This window comes from Megalobrama amblycephala, linkage group LG4, assembly GCF_018812025.1.
Source record: "Megalobrama amblycephala isolate DHTTF-2021 linkage group LG4, ASM1881202v1, whole genome shotgun sequence".
Lineage (NCBI taxonomy): Eukaryota > Metazoa > Chordata > Actinopteri > Cypriniformes > Xenocyprididae > Megalobrama > Megalobrama amblycephala.
In genome coordinates this window covers 51025193-51032341 of record NC_063047.1, presented here as the reverse complement: position 1 = coordinate 51032341, position 7149 = coordinate 51025193, and positions in this window count along the sequence as shown.

The following is a 7149-nucleotide window of genomic DNA, read 5'->3' as shown; positions in this document are numbered from 1 at the left end:
TTCATTGGAAGAATGTTTGTTCACAACTTTGAGAGAAGCTTGCCATTTGTACTGGAAATTCAACTCCAAAATATTTAATATACATTACATACATCATATAATTATGGGGTAATGCCTAGAGACACCAAATCTCATGTTTTTTTATTTATTCTGGTGATTATTTGTAAAAATGTATTTATCTACATGCACCATATTCAGGTCTCATATAGTTGTATCCTCTCTGTCTGAAGTCTGAGAAGTGGAATTCATTTGCTGAAGCTTTATTAAATCAGTGCTGTTTCTCCTGGAGTGAAACGATACAACAGATCCATGGTAATGCAGTGCTCAGGGCAGCAGACAATCACATTACGGCAATGCATCCGACGCATGCACTGAGGTCAGGAACACACCTGAAACACACCTGCAGTGCTTGGTTATCAAATCAGCCTAATATGCTTCATTTGAGAAAACAAATCGGTTACTAAATGTTTTCCTGAGTACAGAGACAGTGAAGGCCCTGAGAGACAGCCAACATGAAAATGTTCCTGAGCAAACATGAAAGAGTTGCGTGCTGTGCCTGCTTTAGCGTGATCTACAGCGCTGTGTGACGTGAAGGTCTCAGGGTGAAGTTTTATTCTCCTGAACTGCTGCAGCCGTTTGATCTGTGTGACCTGTCACTGGCGTACGGCGAGCGGAGACACGGGCCACACACGCCGCGCTTATACCAGAGCTACGACGGCCCCAATCCCTCTCTCATCCTGTCCAACAGAGTCAAAACTGAGGATAAAGATTATATACTGTATGTATGTTGCCCTGAATATAAGAAAAAACGTGGTTGCTGGATTCTTTAAACTTTATTTTTAGCATATACTATAAAACTAGTCATTTCAATGTGAAATTAAATTGAACATGAAGATTACAAAAAGCTTTCCAGCTGTGGTGACTCCAAATTTATTGGTAACACTTTACTTTGATGGTTGTACTTAATACAAATAATGGTGCAACTACATGTCAACTGGCAGTCATTAGAGTATTAGTACACTGTCTGCTTAATATCTACTAACACTTTATTTTGATGCTCCTAATAGACATTCACTGACTATTTTTTTCACTGACTAACTTTGCAACTACATGTCAACTTAATCTACTAACCCAAACCCTAAAAGAATCATGTTCAGCCAAAGAGTTATTTTTTTGAGTGCTTCAATAATGTTCTCAAAACATTTGCACAAAAACATTATTTATACATCGCTCATGGAAAATTTTCAGTGGTCAATCCCCGAAGGGAAATCGTTAGTTTTCTTCTTATTATTATTCTGATCGAGTCTATGGCCGCCCATACAACCGTAAGGTAAAAAGTTATAAAATTTGGCACACAGATAGAAGACAGTCTGAACTGTTACCATAGCAAATTTGGAGTCTCTACCTCAAACCCTCTAGCGCCACCAACAGTTCAAAGATTTGTTCATGTTTATGCTCATAACTTTTGACACCCAAGTCCTAGAAACAAAATTTTTCCGCCATTTTGAATTTTCCCCAAAAAACTACTTTTTGAACTCCTCCTAGATCGTTTGTCCAATTTGCATGAAATTTGATATGTAGCCTCTCAAGGGCGTAGATTTGGTTTCAACTTTGGGGGGGTTGAACTTTGGTATGGTTGTATTGTATTGGGGGGGTTGTAACCCCCCCCACAAACTACGCCCCTGTAGCCTCTACTCACACTCAAGGCGAAAAATTCTTAAAAGATTTTTGATTGGCCAATCCGTTCTCGTATAGTGCTTCAAGAAATTTGATGGCGAGCACTCAAAAATGGATTTGATAGTGTATCTTCGTAATGATTTGGTGTATTGACACCAAACTTGGTATATGTCATTGTAGGCATGACTTGGGGGTACATGCACAGTATAGTCACAGCGCCACCTACTGGTGCAGAGATAGGAAAAATGGCTATTTTTGCTTATAACTTTTGAATGCCTTGTCCTAAAATCTGCTTAGATTCCTTGAGGCATGCCAAGTTGAATGATATCCAATTTTCTTTGGTCGGCCATTTTGAATTTTGTCATAAAATGCTGTGTTTTACAAACGCATGAACATATTGTTACAAAACTTGGTATGATTCATCAAGGCCTTGTTCTGAGAGGACAAAAGACAATGAAATTTATGAAAATGCTTATAACATGCAAAATTCAACATATTGTCATTTAACTTACAACATTAGATTTGTTGGCTTATGCTGAGTCCTATGATACCAAATTTGCTATATTCTACCATACTAACTGTCCGCCATATTGCATTTTATTCAAAACCTACTTTTTTGAATTCCTCCTACAAAATTTGTCTGATTTTTACGAAATTTGGTATGTAGCATCTACAGACACTCATGACAAAAAGTTATTAAAAGATTTTTGATAGACCCAACCATTATTTTATACTGTGTCAACAAATTTGACTGCAAGCACACCAAAATGGATATGCGGCTGTATCTTTGCCACAAAAGTTTTGTGTATTGACACGAAACTTGGTACATGTCATCACAGGCATGACTTAAGGGTGCATGCAGAGTTTCGTCATAGTGCCACCTACTGCTCAGAAGTTATAAACCATGATATTATAAGTTCTTTAACTGATGTAATTTAAACAGCTTTATCCTAACCTCATGATCACAGATGTCCACAAATGTTTCCTTTTCGGCCCTTATTCGGCTTGACCCCATTATTGCTGCTTGCAGCTATATTTTCGTAAATGTTTTAGTTGGACGTTAGTGTTTTTTAAACGTTACTACGTACACTGCAAAAAAAAAGAAAAAAAAAAAAGATGTTCTTCCTCAGTATTTTTATCTTGTTTTCCAGTTTTTCTGAAACATTTTAGTTAGATGTTTGTCAAACATTTTTTAAATGTTCCTACTAGTTTAGAATGTTCCCTTAACATTCGTATAACCGAGAAAAATAGTTAATAGTTAAAAATACAAAAACTTTTTTTTTTTTGAACATTCAGGAATAATGTTTTATTATTAGAACATATTTTTGTTAGCTGGGATACTAAACCACAGCAGTTCAAGAATCTGAAGTCAAAGGAAAACCCTTACTAAAAGATGAACTGAAAGCAGCTGATTTTCTATTACCAGAGCTGAAGGAATGTAAATGTTTTCCAGCACCAGCATGAGTGTTAGTTTGCTGTCAGTGAATGTTTGCCTTCTCCTGTGTTTGCAACTCATACAATCTGTTAAATGGGCTAAACATACACACAGAGCTCACTCACTCACGGAGCATATTTCTCTGATGACCAAGAAGGACCAGAGAGACGCTGACATGACCCACATAATTGGCAAGAAGTCTTGCATCCTACAATTTGATCAATTTGCTGCATTCGGTCACCGTCGGCCACTCTGTCCCCTGCAGCAACACGCTGGCCTGCGCCCACCCCTCCTCCTTTTCCCCCGACACTCCGCGCATTTCCCCCCGGATCAGCGTGATGCCACGCAAACATGCCTGTGCTCTGTCATCTGCTGGCGTGGAGCGGACCGCCACTGACAGTTTGTCTGCGACCATATGCCGCATGGCAATAAAGTCAAGCTGATCTGCGCAGGGTTGGGGCAGTGCCTGCAGGCCTTTCATCAGGACTTCAGCCTCACTCTTTGTCTCCTTAAATTTTCCACAGTTATGTGATATAGTCCGAGTTTATCCACAGTCACCAGGCCGGTCGCGCAGCACACGCCTGCAGTGTTGCCGCTGTGCTACTGATCTTTATTTGTCTGATATTTCAGATGGCTCTAATAATACTCATGAAGTTTGAGAGCAGAGATATTATAATACAACAACAACATTCAGAGCAAACATAGCTAACAGGTAATGTTCTCAGAGCGTTCTCTCAAAGTTCTCTGAATGTCCAGTAACTTTAATAGAACATTTGTTTAGAGTTATCTGGTCTTTAATAATGTTCTCAGAACGTCAGCACAAAAACATTATTTACACATCGTTCATGGAGGGTTTTTTTCCTGAAAAGTTTAGTTTAGTCTAACATATTTAAATGTTGCTACTTGTTTCAGAATGTTCAGAGAACATTTAAAAGTAACGTTCCCATAATGTTTGAAGAATGATAAAATGGAATCTTTCCTTAACGTTCACATTACTAAGAAAAAAACGTTATAGAACATTTTAAAAACTGGATGTTTTGAACATTCAAAGAACGTTCAGAAACAAGGTTTTCATAACTTAATGGGAACATTAGCAAATCATTCTTAGAACATATTTTTGTTAGCTGGGGAAATCTCAGACAGAGCAGTGCCACTCGGGAAGCATTGCCTGCATGTCTTTTGTTTGGCTTGTGTTTCATGGTTTCTCTGTTGCCTTTACATACTGTACATCTTCAGACAAAAAAAAAAAAAAAAAAATGGTTTCTCAGATATCTCAACAATATCCCAAACTGTTTTCAGATTTTAAAAGATAACAGGAAACACCCTAAAACCACACATACACCTACACACATACACACTCTCGCTGTTTATGGGGGCTCTCCATAGGCATAATGGTTTTTATACTGTACAAACTGTATATTCTATCCCCTAAAAATGACATTGAATTGTATGAAATTATTTTAGTGTCATGTTTGTTATTTTATTCATTATGTCGGCTATATCAGTCAGTCATTTCTGCTGCAGAAAAGTTAGTTTCCTGCATTCAACCTCTAGACTGAATTACTGTAATGCATTACTAGCTGGCTACAGTACTAGCTTCAAATGCAGTTACTAGAGTACTTACCATGTCAAGAAAATATGATCATATTTTCACCACTTGACTAATTTTATTATCTCTAAACTGGTTACCCATTAAGTTCTGAATAGATTACAAAGTTTTGCTATTGACCTATAAGGCCCTAAATAGTTTAACTCCTGAGTATTTACAGTAACTGATCTTCAATTGCCCTACAATCCATCTTGCTCTTTATGTTCACAAAACTCTGATCTTTTGACTGTACTTAGGATATAAAAAACTAAAGGACTTTTTTGCATTTTGTTCCTAAACACTTATGGGGGAAAACTCCATGTTATCTCTGAATACTGAAGCCTGATTGGTTCACCTCAGTGCACCTGCACAGACAAATGGTTTTTCAGCCCGCCAAAATGGGTGGGGCAAACTGCCTATTTACGTCGCGCTGAAAGTCATTCTTGGCAGGCAAGCTACACAATGCTCATTCCCATTATCTCAGGGAACCAAGATTACATTAGTAACTGGAACATTCTCTTTTGAAACAGTTCACTTGCATTGCGTCAATCTCTGACGCTTTTGGAGAACGCAATAAAATAATGCCGTGCAACTAGCGCTGAATGGAAGGCTGTCCTGTGAGCCTGTAGCCTGATGGCGCTTGATAACAAGGCAGACTACTAGAGAGATAGGGACTTAAAAATATGTACAATAAGACGGGCTGGGGTCCGGGACCATCACATCACCTGAAAATCCCAGAGTATGGGGACTAAGTAAGCAGTGTTATGACCTGTGCTCTAAAAGCTGTGGAAAGCACCTTTGGGCACATAGCCTCGTTTCACATTAAGGACGACTTTACTGTCACTGGGCCCAAACTCAAGGCAGGAAGCCTCCACTGAAAGAGCCTGCAAATTACCAACTTGCTTGGCCAATGCTAGAGCCAGCAGCAAGGCAGCCTTTAGCATGAGGGGCCGAAGGTCAGCCTCAAGACAGTGGACAGGTCCCAGGATGGAACTGTGTTGGGGTGAGGCAGGTGAGGCCTCCTGGCCCTTCTGAGAAACTTGATCACAAAGTTGTGTTTCCCAACTGAACAGTCAGCCGTATGAGCATGAAATGCTGCAATAGCTGCCACATATACCTTGAGTGTGGACGGAGAGTGTCTGCCATCCAGCAGCTCCTGTAGGAATGAGAGGATATAAGAGATCTCACAAGATTGAGGGATTACATCCCTGGATAAACACCAGCTGGAAAAAAAGACAATTTTTGGGCATAAAGGTGCCTGGTAGAAGGTGACTTTGCCTCAGAGATCGTGAACTTCAGGGAAAGACAACTCAGGATGGGGATGCCAAATTGTCCCTCCCACCTAAGTATATATATATATATATGTCCCGTTATATATATATGGAGTTGGTCCAAGCATATGCAGAAGGGGAGCCAGGTTTTTAGCATGTTAAACAGTGTTCTCTGTTCACATATAGGAGATGAGCATGAATACTGGTGCAGAGTCGTATCGTCTTATGCTTTATTAGTCAGAGAGACTTTGAACTACAAATATTTAAACTTCCCTTTTCATAAACCATGAGTTTCAAAACACGAGTTGGATGGCTGACAGAGTTATTCTGTGCCAAAAATACTCTTCCAAATCCTCACAAACTTCGGGTTCTTTTTTTCAAGTATGTGCCTGTGTGACATCAGAATGGTCGGAATTCCTTGTACAAGCACTTCTCCCGGAAGAGCGCGCGCACTCATCGACCAGAGCGAGAGAGCAAGAGCACAACCATCAACACGCTTCGTTCGGCTTTACGGAAGTCATCGGCAGCAAAAATAATTTTACATGGCTGGTAAAATTATTGGAGCAAAACAAGTATCTCTGACTGACCTCTATACTGCTGCAGTAAAAAGAAAGACCGCCGCTATTTTGGCAGATACATCTCATCCACTTTATAGTTCATTTCCAGTACTTCCATCAGGTAGAAGGTACAAAGTACCCCTGATTAAAAAGACTAGGTATAAGAAGACGTTTGTTCCGACAGCCATTGATATTTTAAATAGGATTGTAAGATGAGTTGTTGTTGTGGATGTTGTGAAGTTTGAAAATTAATGTTTGTGTTTTGTTTTTGTTTTCTTTTTGTTGAGCCTTGTCTGAAGACAATTTTCTACCCCTGTGGGGCTAGACAATAAAGCTTTTGAATTTGAATTTGATTTGAATTTGAATGCACAGGACTTGCTGGAGAAGAATTTATCACTTTGTTTTTAGACCACAAAATCTAAAAAATTTGGTTGTGAGGGAAAGATAACCTTGCTTCCCAAAGAACCCAGTGGAGCTGAGAGTTTTGTTCTTACGCATTACATTGATGTACTCTCGATATTTGTCATTAAAATAACCATAGAAACTGATAGTTGCAATCACTTTTTTATTGGTTAAAATGAATGGATAATATCTCGTGGCTGCTCGAGTCCTTAGGATCGG